The 12,480-nt window shown below is 42.9% G+C and overlaps 1 long non-coding RNA gene across 1 annotated transcript; it reads right to left on the reverse strand.

Annotated features, from left to right (window-relative positions):
- Window positions 1-4,326: 4,326 nt before the first annotated feature.
- Window positions 4,327-11,242, reverse strand: LOC123329081. Its single transcript, XR_006544225.1, has 3 exons — window positions 10,321-11,242; window positions 5,475-5,845; window positions 4,327-4,558 (listed from the first exon to the last, which is right to left on the reverse strand). It is a non-coding gene; the product is annotated as an uncharacterized LOC123329081 (long non-coding RNA).
- Window positions 11,243-12,480: the final 1,238 nt, after the last annotated feature.

The following is a 12,480-nucleotide window of genomic DNA, read 5'->3' on the forward strand; positions in this document are numbered from 1 at the left end:
CTTGACATACTCCTTTTCCTATTTGGAACCAGTCTGTTGTTCCATGTCCAGTTCTAACTGTTGCTTCCTGACCTGCATACAGATTTCTCAAGAGGCAGGTCAGGTGGTCTGGTATTCCCATCTCTTTCAGAATTTTCCACAGTTTACTGTGATCCACACAGTCAAAGGCTTTGGCATAGTCAATAAAGCAGAAATAGATGTTTTTCTGGAACTCTTTTGCTTTTTCCATGATCCAGCGGATGTTGGCAATTTGATCTCTGGTTCCTCTGCCTTTTCTAAAACCAGCTTGAACATCTGGAAGTTCACGGTTCACATATTGCTGAAACCTGGCTTGGAGAATTTTGAGCATTACTTTACTAGCATGTGAGATGAGTGCAATTGTGCGGTAGTTTGAGCATTCTTTGGCATTGCCTTTCATCGTTTTACTGTTATTAAATACATCTACTGAGTTCAAGATTCCCTTGGACTGCAAGGAGATCCAACCAGTCCATCCTAAAGGAGATCAGTCCTGGGTGTTCATTGGAAGGACTGATGTTGAGGCTGAAACTCCAATACTTTGGCCACCTGATGTGAAGAGTTGACTCGTTTGAAAAGACCCTGATGCTGAAAGATGGAGGGCAGGAGGAGAAGGGGACAACAGAGGATGAGATGGTTGGATGGCATCACCAACTCGATGGACATGGGTTTGGGTGGACCCTGGGAGTTGGTGATGGACAGGGAGGCCTGGTGTGCTGCGGTTCATGGGGTCACAAAGAGTCAGACATGACTGAGTGACTGAACTGAACTGAACTGAGTTCATATCTTCTTTTTAAAGTTTTTTTTTATGTGAACCACTTAAGTCTTTTTATTGAATTTGTTACAATATTGCTTCTGTTTTATGTTTCAGTTTTTTTGGCCATGAGGCAGGTGGAAATTTTTAGCTCTCTGATTAAGGATCGAATTCACACCCACTGTATTGGAAGGCAAAGTCTTAACCACTGGACCACCATGGAAGTCCCCATGTCTTCTTTGTAACTACTGTTTGCTGGGACATTCCCTTTTTCCATTCATTTGAAGAGCATTCACAGTTGCTTTGGGGCAACAATTCTACATAGCTACTTTAAAATCTTTGTCGGACAAGTCCAGCATTTCTGTATGTTGTCATCTATTGATTGTCCTTGCTCATACAGCAGAGGTTTTCCCAGCTCTTTATGTACTGAGTAATTTTGAGGTATATTTTAAACATCATATTCATTTTGTTGCAAAACTTTGGATCTTGCTTTCATCCCATAGAGAATGTCGATGTTTTTATTTTAGTAGCATTTAACCTGGTTAGATTCCAATTTGTCTTTTGTGGGCTTGTGGTTTCAATGTCAGTTCAGTTTTCAAAGTTTTGTAGGGCAATTCCATGGAGAAAGGATAGTTTTTCAACAAACGGTGCAGGCACAGTTGGACATCACATGCGAAAAAAAAGAATCTAGACACAGAGTTTTCACAAAATATTCATAGACCTAAAGGCAAAATGCAAAACTATAGAATTTCTAGAAGATAACATAGATAAATCTAGGTGATCTTGACTTTGGCAATGAATTTTTAGGAACAATACCAAAAGTACAATGCCAGAAAGTAACTGACAAATTGGACTTTATTAAAATGAAAAACTTCTGTTCTGCAAAAGAACAGAAAATAAGAGAAAATTGAAAATATGAAAAAAATTAGAGAAAAACTGAAGACTGGGGGAAATTATTTGCAAAACACATTCTGATAAAAGGGTTCAACATCATACATATGTCATTAAGGAATTGCACATTAAAACAGTGAAGAAGTACCATTCATTACACACTTATCAGAATGACTAAAAACTTTTTTAAAACCAACAATACTAAAGGTGGCCAGGATGTGGAGTAACAAGAACTCTCGTTTATTGCCAATGAGAATGCAAAATGGTATAGACGCTTTGGAAGACAGTTTGGCAGTTTCTTACAAAACTAAACTTTGCCTTTTCATATCATTCTGCAGTCACTGTCCTTGGTATGTACCCAAATAAGCTTGACATGTACATACATACAAACACCTGCCATGAACGTTGATAGCAGCTTTATTCATTATTGCCAAAGTCTTGAAGCAGCCAAGATGTCCTTCAAAAGATGAATGGACAAACAGTAAATGCTATCACCAAATAGCATATCCACACAATGGAATGCTATTTGGTAATGAAATGAATCATAAAGTTGAGAAAAGACTGGAAGAACTTTAAATGAACATTGCTAAGTGGAAGAAGCCAATCTGAAAAGGCTACACTCTATAGGATTCCAACTGCATGACATTCTGGAAAAGGTAAAACTACAGAGACAGTAAAAAGATGGAGTCATCATAGGTTAAAGGGGATGGGAAGGGATGACTCAGTGGAGTTCAGGGGATTGTTAGGGCAGAGGGACTCTTCTGTGTGATGCTTTCATGATGTATATGTGTCATGATACTTTTGTCCAAACCCACAGAATGCTCAGCCCCAAGAGTGAACTGTAATGTGAACTATGGACTTGAGTTAATGAGTTAGTGTTGGTTCTTCATCTGTAACCAATGTAGGATGCTAATAACAGGGGAAATTTGGGGGTGTGGAGGGGGGGATATGGGCACTCTCTGTACCATCTGTTCAAATTTCTGTAAGCCTAGAAGTGCTCTAAAAATAAAGTCTGTTAATTAGAAAAATAAACTCAGAAGGCAACAAAAGGCCTTGGCAGTGCCGTTTCACTCCCTCCTCCCCAAGGCTAGTCCAGGACTGGGCCAAAATCCATCTCCCATCAGCTCTCAGCATATTCCTGCACTTATTATGCAAGACCCTTGTAACTCTATGGGTCACCGTCCTCAGCCCCTCCCCCCATGTCACCAGAATTTTTCAGCTCCTGGTTACTCTGCTCTGATGCACTCTTTTGCACTTGTGCCTGAGTCAGGGCCATGAGAAAAGGGCAGAGATAAAGAGTGACAGCCACTTCCTCACAGTCCAAGGCACCTCACATCCTGAGCAGCTTCCACAATTTGCTTCTCAGGATCCCTGGTGAGCTGCCATGGACACTTGTCCAGGTTTTGGAGGGAGAAATGGAGGGGAGTGAATTTCCTCCACCTTCCCTGGGACCAGACTCTCTCGCTCTTTATTTAGATGCTCAAAGGATCAAAACCCATTGGATAAATATTCTATAAAATATATTGGCCTGTACTCCTCAGCTATGCCAATGTCACATCATGCAAAAAGACTGAGGAGCTGTCCAAAATTAAAGAAAACCAAAAAGAGAATTCCTCTAAAGACATTGCTTCATGGGAGAACTGACAGAATTTAAAAGTGGTCTATGGATTGAACAGGGCTTTCCAGGTGGCACTTGGGTAAAGAATCCACTTGCCAATGCAGGAGATGCAGGAAACACAGGTTCCATCCCTGGGTTGGGAAGAACCCCTGGAGGAGGAAATGGCAGCTCACCCAGTATTCTTGCCTGAAAAATTCCATGGTCAACGGAGCCTGGCAGGTGGGCTACAATCCATGGGGTCACAAAGAGTCGAACACAACTGAACGACTGAGCACACTGCAGATTGAACCACAGTACTGTATTAGGGCTAAATGTGCTGATTGTGATAACTAGATTATGGTTACATAAAAGAATATCTTTTATCTTAGGAAATATAGACTGAAGGGCAAGCTACCTCTACCTTAATTTCAAATGGCTCAAAACTCACATAAACAGGGACTTCTTTCGTGGTCAAGTGGTTAAGAATCCGCCTTGCAATGTAGGGGATGGGGGTTTGATCCCTGCTCAAAGAACTAAGATCCCACATACAAAGGGGCAACTACTGAGCCCTCACTCTGCAATCAAAAATCCCACATACTAAAACCAGACACAGCCAAATAAATGAATGTTTTTTAAAAATCACATTAACATGCATTCATATTTACACACACACACACACACACACACACTCCTTGTCTGTCTTAGTCAGCTCGAGTAAAGGAGAATATTGGGTCAAGAAGATCCCCCAGAGGAGGGCATGGCAATCCACTCCAGTATTCTTGCCCAGAAAATCCCACGGACAGAGGAACCTCGCAGGCTACAGTCCATAGGTTCACAAAGAGTTGGACAGGACTGAAGCAACTTAGGACATAGCATATGAAAGAGGAAGGATTTGGACTAGACAAACTTACATTCAAATTATGGCTTTGAGCCATTTAACTACTCCAAGTCTCTATTTCTCTCTCTGTAAAATGAGATAATAACAGAAGCTACCTTGTCGGCTTATTGCTGACAGGATGCAATGGTATACTGAACCTATAACCCCTGGCAAAATGCCTGGGTGCATTAGACATGGTTGTCCAGAAAAACAGAGCAATTGGGACATATAGAAATATTCATACAAGTACGTATAAGGAGATTCTATTACAGGAATTGGCTCACATGGTGATAGAGGCCGAGAAGTCCCCCAGTCTTCCATCAGAAAGCTGGAGACCCAGGAGAGTCAGGGCTGTAATTCACTCCAAGTCCAAGGTCCAAGTACCAGGAGCTCCAATGTCCAAGAGAAGGAGGAGATGGACATCCTAGCTCAGGAAGAGAGAAGTCGTTCTTTTGTAGCCTTTTGGTTCTATTCAGGGCCCCAAAGAATTAGATAACACCTCCAGCAGTGATGAGGGCAATCTTGACTCCATCTGCTGCATGAATACATGCTCAGTTGCTTCAGTCATATCTGATTCTTTGTGACCTCATGGACTGAAGCCCGCCAGGCTCCTCTGTCCATGGAATTCTCCAAGCAAGAATACTGGAGTAGGTTGCCATGCCTTCCTCCAGGGGATCTTCCTGACCCAGGGATCTAACTCATGTCTGCTTCATCTCCAGCACTGCAGGCAGATTCTTTACCCACTGAGCCACCTGAGATTGAGTTAATGCTAATCTTTCAATTAGCCCTCCCCCCCGCCTCCCAGATACAGCCAGAAATCATATTGTACCAGTCTCTGGGCATCCCTCAGGCCAGTCAAATCAACACATAAATTAGCCACCACATCAGCCATTTTTAACGCTTAATCTCCACTCATGACCTTGAACATATGAGTGTCACACTTCACACAGCTCAAGGTTAACACCATCCTAGTCGCCACTGAATACACAAGCAATAAGCAAACACTCAGAGCCCACCCGGGACACTTCCTGCTTTTTTCAGAGCAAAGTTTCCACTACAGATGCTCTGGGGTGGAGACAAAGTCACCCCTTAAATCTACTGGGGGCGCTCAGAACAAGGTTGACTCCTGCAAGTCCTATGCCAGCCTGTCTCATAGACACACAATGTGAGCCACAAAGGCAACAGCAACTTTTCCAGTAGGCACATTACTAAAAGTGAAAGGAAACAGGTATAATGAATTTATAATTTGTTACATGGAACTCAATATATCTCAGATATTACCACTTCGACATGTAACCAACACCCCCTCCCGCTCCATTAGTTGTATTCTGCATTCTCACCTTCTTGTTCTCCTACTGAGTCTTGGAAATCCAGTAAGTCCTTGACCTTTACTGCTCATCTCAATGAGGACGATAAAGTTTCACCAGAAATGTTTGGACTGTACTGAGAGTTAATAAAATTGACAGTTGTAGAGGTAGACTTCACTTTCACTTTTCACTTTCATGCATTGGAGAAGGAAATGGCAACCCACTCCAGTGTTCTTGCCTGGAGAATCCCAGGGACGGGGGAGCCTAGTGGGCTGCCGTCTATGGGGTCCCACAGAGTCAGACACGACTGAAGCAACTTAGCAGCAGCAGCAGCAGAGGTAGATTTGCCCACCTAAGTTGTTCTTCAATCTTCCAAGAACTGAGCTCAATATCCATGCTTAAACCTAAATTTGAAAATAAATAATTAAAATGAAACAAAATTGCAAACTTAGTTGCTCAATCACACTAACCACATTTCAACTGCTCACAGCCCCAGGAAGCTAGCAGCTGGTGCCTTGAGCAGGTCGGGCATTGACGAGAGACTTCCGGGCCTTCAGAACCTTCTACGTGGATTCCATCGACCTTCCTCTGAAGCGATGTTCATGCAGGAACCACGCATGACAAACAGAAGATCAACTGTCTCTGGTTTCTGAATGATGGACAGTGATCCCTATCAGAAAAGCAGCTCTCCCGGGGCAAAATCACCAAATGTTCACTATCACACTATGGATTATTCAATCTGAAAATCAATCAAATAGTCACTAATTTATTATAGATTAATATGACGTTTGTGGCTCAGCTGGTAAAGAATCCTCCTGCAAAGCGGGAAACCTGGGTTCAATCCCTGGGTTGGGAAGATCCCCTGGAGAAGGGAAAGGCTATCCACTCCAGTATTCTGGCCTGGGCAATTCCATGGACTTTATAGTCCATGTGGTCATAAAGAGTTGGACATGACTGAGCAATTTTCACTTTTCAATGTGATGTTTACTAAGAGCCATCCCATGCCCAGCATTGCACTTCAGGAGGACACCTGAAGTCTGTCTTTCAAAAATGAGAATGAGATGCCAACTCAGCAAGGGGGTGAGCAGTGCCCCCTTCAGGTGTCTGTGGGGAGTGTTCAGCCCCCAGTCTGGAATTTCATCTTTTCAGAAGGCAGCCCCCACCAGGAACATCCAGAAGGAAACTCCTCCTGAAGGTCCTGCCAGTTCTCAACCTGACCCCATCTGAGGCTACAGGCAAGCAGCACCAGCCAGCATTCCACCTCCAGGCAGAGCTCGGACACCCCAGCCACTCAGTGTGTGCAGAGGACTAGCCGGCTCACCTGAATGGAAGTCGTCTGTGGGGTGGACATCCTCAGGAACAAGGAGGGAAGGTTCACAAGCTTGGTCCATGCATTGCCCCCAACACACATGCACTCACAAATATACACACCTACACATGCACAGACACACCAAACACACACACACTCCCCTCTATGAGTCATCATGAGGGAGCGGTCTGAAATCTGTATAAGGAGGAGAACAATAGCAAATCTCAGTGGTGGACTTGGCAGCATGAAATTGTGGCTGTGTGGTGTTCGTTCATAAATTCATTCATTCACTCATTATTTCATTCATGCACTCATTCACTCACTCATAATTTATTCACTTATTCAACACATATTCAGAGTCAGGAATTGCAAGGAAGTACCAACAATCTTCCTCTGAAAAAGACAGCCTCTTCCGTCTAGAAAACCACCATCTACCGGGGGAGGATAATTAGAAGAACATATTAGCCACCACCTGGGGAACTCAGGTAGAAATTAGAAGAAACTTTGCAGAGGGCTGGAAATTTTTCAGTGTCACAGGAAGGAGAGAGCCAGAGAGAATCTGCTGAGCACTGTCAGGTTGAGTGGGCTTGTTCCCAGGATGGAGGAGTTTGGAGAAACCAGTAGGAGGTAGGAGTTTGGCTGGAGTTCAGCGCAGCGAAAAGTCTGGGGGCCTGGAAATGGCAGAGAGAGAATCAGGTCTGAAGGACCCTGTCCAACAGCTAAAGAGTTAGGATTTTTTTTTATTAGAAGCGATGTATTTCAGCTATTAAGACAATGAGGGCAGTGATTCTCAACTCTGACTGTACAACAGAATAATCTGGGAAGCCATGAAAGCTCCCCAGCCCGAGTTTCATTCTCAGATCCATAGAAGAACATCCCCGAAAGCAAGACCAGGCATCAGTCCTTTTTAAAGATGTGATAGCCTTCACTGCAGAGATTGTTGGCCACTCACTCATCTGTGTGCCAGTAAGGAGGTGTGATCTTAAGTGGCACCAGTCTCATACTCATACAAGCCAACACACAGTGAGGAATCTCTGTGAAGAGACAGGAACTAGAAGTGTGGGCATGGAGCCTCTCTCCAGAGGCTGCCATTGGAAGTTTCAGCTGAGCACCAGCGGCAGGCAGGTTTGTGTGCCCAGCACAAAACCTCAAAGAGATTAGAGCCTACAAATGAGCTAGTCTCATTAAGAAGGAAAAGGTCAATGGCCAAGGAAGGAGAACACAAAGGAAATAGGGGGAATTGGGTTGCTAGCCCAGAGACACCTCCTGAGAGCAGAGCCAAGGCTCCCAGCAAGGCTTAGCTCCCTTCCTTCCCGTCAAGGACACTTCCTTGGTGACTTTAAGGCACTCCATAATGTCACATTCATTCAGCTGCAGATTCCCAGCCTGGGCACCATGACAAAATGGCATCACTGCTCCTGCATTAAGCAGACTCCCTCCCCTTTCCCCCTCCTCCCAACCTCACCCCTGGAGTACTCATGAATTTTCACAGGAACCTTGCATTTGGGGAAGCCACATGAGCAGCAGAACCTGACTTAGCATCAAATCTGCATTTTATTTCTTTTATAACCATCCATGCTGCACAGTTGTGGAGCTTTATGAAGAGAATAAAAATCACATTCTCAATTTTAATAAGGTAATCAAATCTAAATAAAACAAAGATCGACAAGGGCATTTCATTACTTCCAATCAATTCTTCAGAAGCAGATGTGCAAAAAAAGATCCAGAAATTATTCTGATTGTAATGGCCACCAGAGCATGTTCCAAAAATATAAACCTATGATCATATACTCATTCCTTTATAATGTTAAGTAAGAAGCAGGCCATATGTTTATGATTAAATTTGAATTTGGAAGAAGGTATTTTTGAGACTGAATTGAGCACCAAGTCATTAACACAGAATTACCTTTCAAAACCAGGACATAATAAGATGAAATATAATACTAGCTGTCCCGGCAAGCTCAAAAGTCTGTGTATCCACGTAGGTGAGATGCAGCTAACATTTCCTAAGTGTCTTCTGAGCTCTGTGCTGCTCTTTATAGAACCTACCATGAATAAAGTTCACTTTTCATCATATCTGAAGAAATACATTGGCATCACCATTTAAAATTATAATTATCTATATAAGAAAATGGGGACTTCCCTGGTGGTCCAGTGGTTAAGAATGTACCTGCCAACCAGGGGATACAGATACCATCCCTGGTCCAGGAAGATTCCGCATGCCACAGGGCAACTAAGTCTGTGTGCCACATTTTCTGAAGCCCAAGCACCATAGAGCCTGTGCTCTGTAACAAGAGAGCCCACCGCAATGAGAAGCCCAAGCATTGCAGCCAGAGAGTAGCCCCTACTTGCCCCAGCTAGAGAAAGCCTGCACTCAGCAACAAAGACCCAGCATACATAGATAAATAAACAGATAATTTTTAAAAAAGAAAACTGGATTATGTATGAAGAGGAGCCATTGCAATTAAAATTTTCATTATCAGGGCTTCCCTGGTGATCCAGTGGCTAAGACTTCAAACTCCCAATGCAGGGGGCCTGGGTTCGATCCCTGGTTGGGAAACTAGATTCCACACATGGCAACTTAAGAGCTCACATGCCCCAACTAAGATCTAGTGCACCCAAACTAAATAAATAAATAAATATAAAAAATACTATCTAAAAAAAAAAAAAAAAAAAAAACCTTCATCATCATGACACTTCTACACTTTAGAAACAAATGGACAAAGGAAAGATGTTTCTGTGGGTAAATGAACTTTAGGATTTTAAGGGCAATTTTTCTTCATGTTTATTTCCATTGAAATTGCCAGAGACACTCACTGAATGACTGAAATTCATAAACTGTCCTGGTACACCAATTCATGGCTTCCTTTGTGGCTCAGCTGGTAAAGAATCTGCCTGCAATGAAGGGGAGCTGGGTTCGATCCCTGGGTTGTGAAGATCCCCTGAAGAAGGGAAAGGCTACCCACTCCAGTATTCTGGCCTAGAGAATTCCATGGACTGTACAGTCCACGGGATCTCAAAGAGTCAGACATGACTGAGCAACTTTCACTTTCATACCAGTTTGAGTTATAATCTCCAAGAAGGAACCAGAGATCATTAAATCTTCCTGTCATGTGGTATCTGGGGACTTTCCCACCATTCTACCCAGAAAAGCATTAGCAGTGAACAGAGAAGCATTAACGCTCTTCTTCAGGTTTTCAGAAGGTTTCCTGAGTTGGGTGACATTTCCTCAACTTAAGGCAAAGGAACATATGGGTATGGCTACTTGAGGTCATGCTTCCCTCCACCCAGATTGGTACCAGATCTTTAGAATCAATGTATCCTTCCACATGGACTTGGTGAGCTTCTCTGGTACCACAGGGAGCTCGCAAACCAAAACAATGCTTTGTATTAACCTCTTCAAGAAGAACTGGTCTTCAGAACCTCTACCAACCCCGGGGTGGCGGGGAGAAATTAAATCAGCATTTACTATGAGGAGTGAGAAAGAGGCAACAGACCACCGCTTTAGAGACCTTCACTGTTATCTTGGGGCCTATAACAGGAAACTGGCTGCCACCAACTGCTACTCACCTGCTGTAGTTTCTTGTTACAGAGCTCACAAGATCCAGGGACTTCCTGTCCTGTTGCAAATTAAATGCGAAGAAAGCCTGCCTGCTAATTCACTCCTGAGCCTCTCAAAAGAGCTCCTGCCACCTGAGGGCTTTCCAAGCACTACTGAAAATGCGCTGGTGGTAGATGGTGGCTGGCAGAGCTGGGGTTCTCAGAGGTCATCACTCAAGATCCTTAGCTTGGCCGCCACTGCTCGGCAACCCCAAACAGACAATTCTGTTTCCGCAACTGGTTATAAACCAAACCCTCAAGAACAGCTCAGCTTTCTTTCTTTGCTCTCAGCAGCTGAGGGGAATTCTCTCACCACACACTGACTTCATCAGGAGTTGCAAACACATTTTGACTTGGAGCCTTCTACTAATTGTCATATTTTAGAAACAGAAACAAGGAAAATTAATTCCCTTTTCTTCCATGTTTCAGACTAACGTTTTATCTGCTGCTTTTCCAGGCTTTGATCTCTTAAAAATGTTTTTGTTTCTCGTCCCAGAAATTGTGTGTAAAATTATAACTAATCCCATCCACTAGATTTCTTGACAAATTAAATTAATTATGCAAAATTACTCACTTCCTTTGTTCCCTTTTTCCCAGGGTTTCTCTTGCTTAGCAAGATTCAGCATCTCTGGGCTCTTCTTAATAGAACAAGAAAAATCATAGTCTCTGCCATATCCAGCCCATATCAATATCTTTATTTTAACCCTTGGGGTCTACCAACATATACTTCCATCCCCTAAGGAAAGCCAAAGCTGAGGGTCAACTCACTCTATGTCAACTATAACAAGCCCCTGAGGAACTCCTTGTTAAAATGGTGGAAAAGGAGGTGAAATCAAAAATTACATGGCACTCTTAACCAACAGCATCTAATATGTCAAGACATACAGTGGCTGGAACATGGGGGTGGGTTCCTAGCTTTAGAAAGACACAGCTTTCCCCTACCTCTGTTTATAAGCCCTGCTTAGGGCAGACCAAACACAACTACTTAACTGAAAGACACTTCTTTCAAGCCTTCAAGAATCTTATTAAAGAGATTCATAGTATTTCCTGGATACGAAAATGAAATAATTCTTTCAAAATACCATTTTGATGAGTTGAGTGTAAATGAATTAGAAACACACGGATTAAATTTCCCTTGAAATACACATGGGCTTCAAAATTAAGGGGAATTAACTTCTCTGAATGTGTTTTCAATTTTGCCTGACCTCAGAAGTTTGATGCATGGTTTGATACGGTTGGCCTGATGCCAGCTTTACCTATCCTTACCATGGATTTTGCCTGAGAAAATGTTCTATTTCCAGCTCCCTAGGGCCTTCTGAGGGTCTTCCCTAGTGGCTCAGATGGTAAAGAATTTGCCGGCAGTGCTGGCAACCCAGGTTCAATCCCTGGGTTAGGAAGACCCCTGGAGAAAGGAAGGGCCTTCTGATGGTTTAGAGTATTACTAATCTTATCTGTAGGACCTAGCCCATTTTAATAAATATTATCCTAGTGAAAAACTGCAGTTTTAGAATGGTGACCAAGCTTAGCCAATCAGCCTCTGATTTAATCCAGCTTTGGTTGGTAAAGAATCCCAAGGCAACCGATCAGTGATTTTATGAAATCTCTGAAAATGTTTTGAGATATTTGATCTTTGACAACAAGTGATTCTCACTCTCTCTCTCTTTAAAAAAATAGATTAGAGGAATTCTTTTTTTTAATATTCATTTGTTTTTGGTTGCTTCGTTGCTGTGTGTGGCCTTTCTCCAGGTGCAGAGAACCGGGGCTACTCTCTAGTTATGGTGCACAGGCCGCTTCTCATTGCAGTAGCTTTTCTTGTTGCGGTACACAGGTTCGTTGCCCGCAGCATGTGGAATCTTTCCAGACCCATGATCGAACCAGTGTTCCCTGCATTGGCAGGCGGATTCTTAACCACTGGACTACCAGGGAAGCCCTCCCATTCTCTTGAGGGAGAGAGAATGCTGAAAATGTAACAAGTTCTTTATTGACAAGGCAATTGGAAATTCTGAAAATTTCTAATTGGTTTTCTCCCAATAGCTTTAAAATTCTTTTATCATGTTTGTTAGACAGACATTAACTGATTTTTTTAACCTAACAAGAAATTAAAAGTATAGATAATATACCCTGGTCCTT

Source organism: Bubalus bubalis, chromosome 14 (genome assembly GCF_019923935.1).
Source record: "Bubalus bubalis isolate 160015118507 breed Murrah chromosome 14, NDDB_SH_1, whole genome shotgun sequence".
NCBI lineage: Eukaryota > Metazoa > Chordata > Mammalia > Artiodactyla > Bovidae > Bubalus > Bubalus bubalis.